This window comes from Quercus robur, chromosome 1 (genome assembly GCF_932294415.1).
Source record: "Quercus robur chromosome 1, dhQueRobu3.1, whole genome shotgun sequence".
NCBI lineage: Eukaryota > Viridiplantae > Streptophyta > Magnoliopsida > Fagales > Fagaceae > Quercus > Quercus robur.
Window position 1 is genome coordinate 28,978,986 of NC_065534.1, and position 11,485 is coordinate 28,990,470.

General features: G+C 31.4%; 1 long non-coding RNA gene across 1 annotated transcript; it reads right to left on the minus strand.

Annotated features, from left to right (window-relative positions):
• Positions 1 to 307: 307 nt before the first annotated feature.
• Positions 308 to 3,233, minus strand: LOC126713971 (uncharacterized). Its single transcript, XR_007651510.1, has 2 exons — positions 2,945 to 3,233; positions 308 to 617 (listed from the first exon to the last, which is right to left on the minus strand). It is a non-coding gene; the product is annotated as an uncharacterized LOC126713971 (long non-coding RNA).
• Positions 3,234 to 11,485: the final 8,252 nt, after the last annotated feature.

Consider the following 11,485-nt stretch of genomic DNA (forward strand, 5'->3'; position numbering starts at 1 on the left):
AAATTCAGTTTTTTTAAAAGATATTAAAAAAAAAATTCAAGTTAGAGTGGTCACATGACCACCTTGTCTTAAATAGACGCCCATGTGAGCAACCCATCAAAAAAGCCAAGCTATAAGGTTTTAATAGTATTTACCTATGGTTTGGATTTTATTATTTTACCTACCTGAGTTAACCTCTGTAACTCAATTTATCACTTCAAAGCTAAAACAGGAAAAAACATTAAAAAAATTAATAAATTAATTAAAATAAAAATAAATAAATAAACAAAAGGTTAGGGCGTTGTAAAAAGGAAGAACAAACCCAACCTCCCACTAAATGGTCCAAATCCATTAGCTTCCCAGAAGCAAAATCAGTGCTAGAATATTAATTGTAGCAGCTCAAATTTCCAATACCCAAATAAGAAATACGTGAGCTAATATCTTTTAACTGCACCTAACCTGTCCAAATAACCCCAAGATCTTTTGGTTCGATCCTCAAACCTTTCAAGTAGCGTAACCAAGTCCCTAGTGACACTTCACTTCCTTAAAGCCCAAAAAAAAAAAAAGCATCCCGATTGCCCTAGCCCAAGAGCCAGCTCAATGAAGTCTTCATAGTTGCTCTAGCCCAAGGGCATCCCCTGATGTAGTAATTCTATTAGCATTTGATGTTCAGAATGTCATAAAATTAAAATCAATCGGTACCACAGGAACCATGTTTGCTAAATCAGTTTTTGGTTTCAAAGTTAATAATTTAGAGGCTGCTTAGGTTCTGTTGAAGGCGATCACATGCTCTTTAGCTTCGTTTAAAATTGACACAAATAGGTGAATTATTATAGAAATATTCTTCTGCATGTCAAATTTTAGTAGTTTGAACCAGCCAAATCACCCGGAGTCAAAATGAAATGGGGAAAAGTATTATTATTTACTTATAGAAACAATATGTGGAGAATCAAAACGTAAAATGAAACACATTTGCAAGTAATGTCTAATCTATCACAGTATAGTTCTGCAAGAGTGGCATTTGAAATGGAGGAGAAGAGCTCAACATTCAGTCCTTTTTTCTGATGGTTTGTTGTACAAATTCATGTTATAAGACCATCTAATCTAAGCCACTGCCCTTATCAAAAGGCCACGGCAATTTCTTTATGGATAATTATCAGAATAATTAGTGATTACAATTTACTGCAAGTAGGTTTATCAAATTACTCCCAGCACTTTCATGTGGTGTTTTAGTAAGTCTCTAAGATGGATCAACCATGAGTATAAACCCCAACCAAATCACCAAATTGCTATACAAATGAAATCATTTTGTCCATTGATAACCCACATTCATAATAATTAATAAGTGTCAAATGAAAAATAAAACAAAAAAAAATGATTACATATATATAAGTAATTCTTTTAAGGGTGTGGCTTGTGTCCAGTGGAAGTTTCCACAGGACACGTTGGATGGTGGACACGTGTCCACCATCCAACGTGTCCAGTGGAAACTTCCACTGGACACAAGTCGTGTCCTTTTTTTAATGAGAAACAAATGAATTATAACAATGATTACAATAGTACATTTTGCCTTGAATAAGAGTGATTAGAAGTCCGGGTAAGAGAAATCATAAATAATGCCAACTTAATGTTTTAAGTAGCACACTACTGTCAATCACAATTAATGTATCTGAACTTAATCGGTCCAGATCAGTGTTAGTTAAAGAGCGGGGCTCCCTTAAGCGCAAAAGTGCAAAGGCCTCTTGGGGCCTAGGTATAAAGTGCAAGCATGTGCTTAATTGAAGTGAAGTGTACATTTTTAAAAATTATTATTATTAATGAGAAATACAACAATCAAATTATCATATAAATTGAAATTAAAAATTTTATATAATTCATATAACATTTAGATAAACCCTACTTTTGCATTTCAACACAAAAATTGCAAGTCATTTTAGTTTTTTGAATCAGCTAGATATGAATACTTTCATGTAAAATCCTTTCTTAAATCTCTGATATCCATGATACTCTATGACTAATTACTAATATTAGTTAATAATTTAATCACTTAATTACTATAAGTCTATGATAATTAATCTACAATGTTCAACATCAACCACTAAATTAACTAAACAATGACCTCAAATATATTATATCGTACTTTTTTTTTTCATGAATGAGTTAAGAATATCATATATTATACTTTTTTTTCATGAAAGAGCTAAGAATATCAAAACAAAGCAATATGGTAATTGGTACCAAGCAGATATTCAAAAGGGAAAAAATAGAATAAGAAGAAGAGGAAGAAGCTACATTTCAAGGAGAAAAAATAAAAATAAAAATAGAGAAGAATTAGGAGATTGTGGGTTTCAAGGTAGGAAGCATGGACACGGACATGACGCGGACACAATTACAATACAGTGACACAAATAATTTCTGAAAAAGTATAACATATAATGGCCAGTACAACTCTGGTATGGCACTCTCGGCACTCAAAAGGAAATGTCTGTACTTTCTAGATTTCAAGACAAGTTACACTTACCAGAGAGAGAAGTTACACTAAAAATATTTCAAATCAATGGTCTATATCAATAATGCCAAATTTTTCATTTACATCTTGATTATATACGAATTTCTTTTTAAATAAAAATTAATCATTCCCATCGAAAAATTCATAACACGGCTTCTAACACTATAAATAAGGTCATTCTAATCAATTCAATCATATGAGAAAGAGAGAGAAAGAGATAAAGAGAAGCACGAAGAAAGAACATTGACAAAAAACAATGATGAACAACCAGGTTCTGTAAAAATTAAGAATTATGCTATTGTTATTTTTAGAATTGAAATATGTTGTTGCTAAAATAGATTCAAAGAGAAGCTAGAAATTCAATTTAGAATAAATAATAAACAATTTTTTTTTTTTGTAAATACCGCTTAAAAACACAAGCCGATCTGATCCGGCTTTTGATTGAAGGTTTTTTACCTTTTTTTGTGGTCAAATCGCGACGGCGAGTTGCAATCGGAGTCGGAACTCGGAACCTTAACTTGTGAGATGTTGAACATTGTTGGAGTTGTAGAAGAGATGGGAAACTGTATGCTTTTATGTTTTCAGATGAACATTATAGGAGGAGAGAGAGGAGGAACTGGCCAAATGTTTTCAAAGTTGACAACGGAGGAGGAACGGTTTTTGTTTGGTTGAATCGAGACTAAATAGATAGGCTTTGGTTAGAAACTTAAATGCAAGAGAGAATAGCCAGGAAAAGAGGCTTTGATATTTTTCTTCGTTGTTGTGTTTGTGTTTTTTAGGTCTCTCAAAATAAATAACGTAGTATCAATTTTTCAAAATAACATTACTTATCAAAAAATAAATAAATAAATAACATTGAAAATAAGTTATTCAGGAAAAAAAATGAAAATAAGATTTTGTTTTCCCTTAAAAAAAAATAATTTTCTTTTAAAATATAGAATACTAAAAATAATTTATTTTATATTAATTCAAAATAATTTTAAAAATAATTTTTTTTTTAAATTTGAGGTAATAGGTTTATGCAATAAAAAATGTTGTTGTAACAAACTCTAAATATTTTAATTACAACTTTGAATCAATGATAGGGAAAAATGCTCTGACACCCCCTGAACTTTAAGGTAGTGGCTAAAAGACCCCTTGAACTTTTATTTCAGTCAATTTACTCCATAAACTTTGCATATCAGCCAAATCAAGACCTCTGTTAATTAGCTGTTAACTAACTAATGGTCAAACCCATGTGAGAGTCACGTGAACTTTAAAAAACAAATATTATCCTATGAATTTGAAAACCGATTGAAATTGAAGAGAAATCTAAGTCTAACCATGAGAGAACAGAGAGACAGTGGAACCAGACCCACTGCAATTCTTTGATCTTCTTCAGCTTTGAATGAGCTATTAACCACAAACCAATACGACTAATTAAGAATAGAAATTGCACAAAAGAACACCGATGATTGTGAAGCCTTAGCCAACCTTTGTCTTCTTCTTCTTGAGAGATCAAAATTTGCCTACAAAAATCATTGCTTGCACTTCACACAGTGTCCACTTAGAGATTCTGTAAGTTTGGGGAGTCTATAACTGTGAGGGTCCGAGGAATAAAAGCCTTTACAGATAGGTCAGTTAAGGTTTTTCATATAATATTTGAATGGGTTTATGAGCTTGTTTAATTTGTTTCATAAAAAATCACTCAAGGATCCACATATACCAAACCAAAGAATGAGATTGGCACAATGATTTGAAAAACAAAGAGTAGGAGGAAAAAAAAAAAAAACCACAATGGTGGTTGGCTGTTAGAGAGAAGATGTCATGAACTCACAGTGGGTCTGGTTACACCGTCTTTCTCTTCCTATCTTTTCTCTTTCTCGATCAGACATAGATTCAGGGAATTAGATTTTTTGTTTTTTAAAGTTCACGTGACTCTCACATGGGTTTGACCATTAGTTTGTTAATAGCTAATTAACAGAGGTCTTGATTTGGCTGATATGCAAAGTTTATAGGGTAAATTGGCTGAAATAAAAGTTTAGGGGGTCTTTTGGCCACTACCTTAAAGTCCAGGGGGTGTTATGGCATTTTTCCCTCAATGATATATACGTTATTGCAATAAACAATTTACTACTTCAAATATTTTGTAATAATAAGCTATTACTTCACGAATCTTATTGCAATAGATTTGTAAATATTTGACAAAAATAATTCAAATAATTCAGGTTAATTTATTGGAATGATATATTCATTGTAGTAGATAATTATTTCATGTTTGTCATTACAATAAGTTATAAAATAATTGTTATCAAGTTATTACAATGATATTTTCATTGCAGCTTCATACTTGTCATTGCAATAAATTATAAAATAATTGATACCAAGTTATTGTAATGATATTTTTATAGCAATAAGCTATCACTTTGAAATTTTCGTTGCAATAGATTACAAAAATAATTGATATCAAGTTATTACAATGATTTCTCAAATCTTCCTAATGCAGTAGGATATTAAAACCTCTATTGTAATTTGCAACTGATAATTATAAGTTATTGCAATAATTTACCCATTTTTTTGTATTTCACTTTATATGGTCCACCAATTGTGATATGCCATATTTCTAAAAAAATTTCTATTTAATATTTTGGTTATTTTATAAGGAAAGTAAAAATAATAAATGGCAACTTGTGATTGGTAAAATATGATGTGGAATACAAAAAGTGGGATAAATGATTTTGTATTCATAACCTAGGACTTGCAAATAGTTTGACTTAGGGTTGTAAACGTGTCAAGCAAAGTATTAAAAGTCCAAACATGTTCATTTAATTTTATTTCAAACATAAACCGAGCTCAAGCTCATATCAAAACAAAATTTTATGTTCAAGCTTGGTTCAATTTTTTTTGTTGACCATTTCCGAACTTCTTCATGAGCTATTTGATTAACTTAATCTCTTCTCATATATAGCAAAATCATAACTAAAAAAATAAAAATAAAAAACTTAACATTCTTGCTGAATTCATAACACGCTCTGCTTCTTAAATCCCTACAAACACTATAAATAACTAGTCATTCATAATCAATCATATTTTTCCCACTACGCACCACTTAGGCTAAGAACTTAGAGAGAAAGAGAAACAAGACCTAGAGAGAGAAAGAGAAGCACGACCTAGAGAGACAATGCTTCAAAGAGCAAAAAGCAAGACAAAGAGCAAGGATGATTCAAACCTGGGCAACTTTCAAGTTCGGAAAAAAATTTTGAAAATTAATTTAAAGCATGCTATTGCTATTTTTTAGAATCAGATTCAAAGAGAAAATAATGAGCTATGTTATTGCTATTTTTTAGATTCAAAGAGAAGCTATTGCTATTATTTTTTTCATTAAGAGTAATTAAATTTAGAAAAATAGATAAATAATAAACCTTTTTTTTTTTTTTTTTTTGTAAATGTGGCTTAAAAGCGGATCAGATTTGATCATATCACAATCAATCCGATCAAGTTTGTAACCGAAGATTTTTTAGCTATTTTTACGGTCAAATTGTGACGATGAGGTGCGATTCACTCTGGATCAGATTTGAAACCCTATCTTCTCCGATTGATAGTGAGATGTCTGAACATTGTTGGAGTTGGAGGAGAGAGAAGGAATTGTTGATATTTTGATGTTTTCAGCTGAAAATCATTGAAGGAGGAATCGACCAAAGATGTTTGGATGTAACAAGTTGTGGCTCTAGAAATTTTTTTTAGGATGGTCACTAAGAAATTTAAATTATACAAAAAATAATAAAGAAATAACTTGAATATATCAACATCACCGAAAAAAAAAAAAAAAAACACGCAAATACATGACCCTATTATTTCTCTTGGTACCTTTTTTAAGGAAAAATAAAATTAAGGATTATTTTAATGTGATTGGTTAAACGAATTACAAATTTGAATGATTAGAGATTTTTTTTTATTATTTTTGTTTTTGAATAGGCATTTTGTTGAATAATTTTCTTACTTGTTGTTGTTTGGTCTAATCTGGTTTTTATTTTGGTTATTTTTGTTGTTATTTGGACTCATTTTTATTGTTGTTATTTAAGATATTTTTTAAGGGATTAAAGATTATGTTTGAAGGACCAAAATTATTTTTGGAGTAATGCTATGTCTACAACATTTTCACAACAAATCTTATGCAACGATATGTCATTGATGGGTTAAAAAGTGATGTCAATATTTGACCAAAAATAAAATTATTAACAACTTATCACATTACTCTTATTTTTATTGAATCTAAATTCTTGTGATTCTCAAATCAGGGTGTTCAACATTTTTTTAGGGTGGTCAAAATAGTTTAGTTTAGTTTAATGTGTGTGTGTATGTGTGTGTATTTGCAAGTATATTTATACATTTTTTTTGCAAGTTATGGCCACTCTGACTTAGACATTGAGTCACCCTAAACAACGTTGGAGGAGAGAGAGAATGGTTTTTATCCAATTAGAATCAAGAGAGATGTTTGGATGCAACAATGTTGGAGGAGAGAAAAGGAATGGTTTTTATTCAGTTAGAATCAAGAGAGATGTTTGGATGTAACAATGTTGGAGGAGAGAGGAGGTACGTGCTTTTGTTTGGTTAGAATCGAGAGAGAATAGATAGGCACAAGATAGGCTTCTCAAAAATAAATACCGTACATTGTTTCAGAAAAAAATAAATAAATAAATAAGAGTCCATTTGGTACGTGTGTTTAAACAACAGTTTTCAGTTTTTTTTGGAAATACGTGTGGATGAAAAAGTATGTAGAAATACTTGTAATATTGTTTAAAAACTGAAAACATGTGTTTAGTTTAAACACATATACCAAATGGGTCCTAAGTTTTTGTTTTTCCATAAAAAAAACATTGAAAATAACTTTCTTTTGAAATATAAATATTGAAAATATTTTATTTTATATTAATTAAAAATAAATTTGATTGAAAATATAGAATTAGAATATAGCCAAGTTATATTGATTCAATTATTTAGATTTCATAGTCAGAAGACTCAAAACAGTTAAAGGTTGTTTGGATTTGCTGTTTCCATAACTCATGACTCTGTTTCCATCACCCATAACTCAAAAATGGTGAAACCCACGGCTGGAAAGTGTGTTTGGTTTTTGTTTCCAGTTTTTGCTTCTATCACTTAATTATCTGATTTTTGAGTGATGAGTTATGAAAACCGAAAACACATTTTAGGTGTTTTTAGTTTCCAAAACTCAGTTTTCAATAGTATTTTCGTAATATACCCACAACTTTTCAAATGTTCAACTTCAATGTTGGACTTTTTTGGTTTTTTTTTTATTATTATTTTTTTTTTTAACAAAGCCCAACAGCATATCTTGACTTTTTTGTTTTTGTTTTTGTTTTTTTTTTTTTTTTTGAAACAAAGTAATGGCAGAACTGAGTGATGAGTGCCAAACGGGTGGAATTGGGGAAATTGAGATATTTTAAGTGATGAATGACGAGTGACGAAAATTGAGTGAAGAGTGATAAGAGATAAAAATAAATAAAAATAAATAAATAAAAACACCAAACAGCCCCCATAGTATTACGTATTGATCAAGTTAAACTTAAAGCCCTTTTTTTAATAAATTTTATTCATTTTGTAATGATTGAGGCGACGACTGAATCGGACTCAGACATTGCTTCTTGTGTATGCCATCTTGATTTGATGGTAGAATTTTTTTTTTTTTTTTTTTTTTTTTTTATTCTCCAAAAAAAAAAAAGTTGGACTCAGTGCGATTTTTTTCAATAAACTCTTTTAGTTTTGTAAGCAAGGACTAATTATAAGTCAGGTTTACGATTGATATAAAAAAAATGTGCAAGAAAAAAATTGATAATTGCACCTAAAATGATTACAAACCTCCACTACCACCAATTAGTTGTTGCAGACAATTGTATGAGAATCATTCTTGGTGTGAAAGATACAAATCTTTTGAAAAGCTTAACTTCAAAGTTCAAACTCCCACAAATCTTGACACAACAAAATGGCTAAATGAAGTGGCCTTTGGTTAAATCTAATCAATGAAGCATTTGAAAAGTTCCCTTTATGTAAGCTTTCATGTTTAAAAAGAGCAAGTACATAATAACTCTACAGTTACATGTCAAGTACACTAATTTTGGATCAATTTTGTGCTGTAGTTTAGAGCATCCCTTAGCATTGATAGACATAACCTCCAAAATAGCTTTGTTCCCAATCTTCCAGATAGCTCATAAGATTGCTACAAAAATGAAAGAAAAATCAGGAAATTTTTTAGCCAAATCTTACATGTTAGATAACCTGTTAGAGCACTCACAGCAGTGGTGTTATATAGGTATAATGCTATTTTTTAGCTCCAAATATCAAAAATCCTTCACGCATATTTTTTAGCTCCAAATATCAAAAATCCTTCACGCAGCAGAGGAGCTAAATCTAAAAAATTTAGCTCCTCAGCTACAGTGCACATCTATCTTTAAATGTGTACTGTAGCTCAAAGCTTAAAAAAAAAAAATTTTTTTTTTTATTACACCCTCTCTCCTCTCTCTCATTAAAATATTCAATTCATTTTCTCTCTGTCTCTCTCTCTCCGGCTTCTCCTCTTTCCTCTTTCTTCCTCAAATTTTTTTTTCTCTCTAGCTCACCGGTCTCTCATCTCCCTCATCCCTCAGCTCGCTGGTCTCTCCATCTCGCCGGTCTCCGTCATCCTCAGCTCGCCGGTCAATTTTTTTTCTCTCAAGCTCGCCGGCCTTCCTCATCTCCCTCATCCCTCATCTCTCTAGCTCGACTGCCCAGCGCCGACCGAAGCCCAGCCCAGCGCCAACCACTCCTCACACTGGGCTGGGCTAAGCTTCGGTGGATTTTTGTACTCGTGCTCATTCCTTTTGCGCCGACCGAAGCCCATTCCTTTTATGCTCGTTGTGGATTTTTTTTTTTTTTTTTTTGCTGTGGACTGCCGGTAGTGGTGGTGGTGGTGGTGGAGGATGTTTGTGCTGTGTGGTGGTGGTGGAGGATGTTTGTGCAATGGTGGTGTGCTGGGTTTGTCTCCGATTGAGGATTTGGGTTTTTTTTTTTTTTTTTTTTTTTTTTTTTTTTTTTTTTCTATTGTGTACTGGTGGTGTTGGTGTTGGTGGTGGTGGTGGTGGAGGATGTTTGTGCTGTGTGGTGGTGGTGGAGTTTGTGCTATGGTGGTGTGCTGGGTTTGTCTTCGATTGAGGATTTGGGTTTTTTTTTTTTTTTTTTTTTTTTCTTTTTTCTATTGTGTACTGGTGGTGGTGGTGGTGGAGGATGTTTGTGCCATGTGGTGGTGGTGGAGGATGTTTGTGCTATGGTGGTGGTGATATATTATTTTATTATAGTAGAAATATTACTATTTTATTGTAGTAGAAATATTATTTTATTGTGATGAATATATTATTTTATTGTATTAAAAGATAAAATAGATCCACTGCTGCAGCATGTGTGTAGGTAAAATAGATAAAGTAACTTTTGGTGGAGCTAAATTGCTAAAAATTTAGCTCCACTGCTGTGGATGCTCTTAATAATCTAAAGTAACTTGTTAAAAACAATTCTATGTATTACTTTCGTTTTTATGTGTTCTAATAAATACTATTGTTTCCTCAAAAAAAATATAGAGATGTTTATTCCATATCGGTTGTTTGTGTTAGAGTTATAGTTCTTATAACTCTAGGCTACTACTACAAATGTTACCATTTTGTAGTGGTACTCTAGTTATGATGGTTTTTAAACCCGTACCGTTTAACAAAATGTAAAATGAAAATGTTTAAGGTTTTTGAGGTTCAACCGAAGTCAGATCGAGGTCGAACTATGATGATGTCATAATTAATTTAATAATTAATTAATATGAAAATAAATAAAATAATTATGTAAATTTTAACAATCTTAACAAAAACAGTATTTAAAGATGTTAAAAATATATCTTGATTAAAGATTAGAAGATATTTCTCATAATTTACTACAAAGATTAATAAACATCCTCTAATTATTTAAGATATTCTATTAAATTTGTAATTTACTAATATAATTAGCCAAAACTAATGCATTTAAAGTTTATATAATTCATCCGTAGCACAGAATTGAAACTATAAATAACATTACACGTATTATATTTATATACATTCAAAGGCCTTCAAAAAGTAAAGTTTAGTTCATTTTATATATATATATTAAAGTTTAAAATTGTAGCAGGTATTCAACTAAAAGTCTAAAACACGTTTCTCAAAACTAAAAAACATGTCAAAGTAAAATGAAAACAGGTGTGTGGCTATGGAATTTTTTTGTTTAAAAAATATAAAAGATCTCATCTCTATCTCATCCCCACACAATAAGAAACACAAACACGTTGGATCTTTTCTCAACTTGTCTTTCTCCCCTTCTTTTTGTCTCTGTTTCTTTTCTCCTTTTTTGAGAATCTCACCTCTCAATCTCTCATACAACAAGTAGATCATAGCTCACGTCTCTTCCTCTTTTAGCTTTCTTCCTAATCAAACTGATCTATCAATGGTAGATCTAACATCTATCTAAGGTTTGAGCTTTTGGCAGCAATGAACGAGCCCAGCCACTGGCCATTTTCAGTGAAGATTTTTGTGGGAGGAACCACGAGAACCGTGAGGTTCAACCTCGGTTCGAACGGTTTCCTAACTTTTTGGTAAACGGTTTTAGTGGTTAAAAGAACCGTGATAGTGAGGGGTTCAAGGTTAACTAGGTCGGATTGTACGGTCCAATCCGAGTCTAAAAACCTTGCTAATTTTTTTGTTTGAGAGATAATTACAACATACTACTAACCCTACAGGTCGAACCCTTTCCTCCCAACACACCTAAGCACTTTGTGCATGGGGAGGTGTCAATTTAATTACAATGCCTTTGGCCCTTGCTAGTTATGTAATGTAGCTTGTTTAAAAAACTCTATATATTACTTTCGTGTTTGTGTGTTCTAATAAATATTATAAAACAATCTAAAGTCTTTATTAGGGGTGTCAAATTGGTGAATTTGGTTGGGTTTGGGGT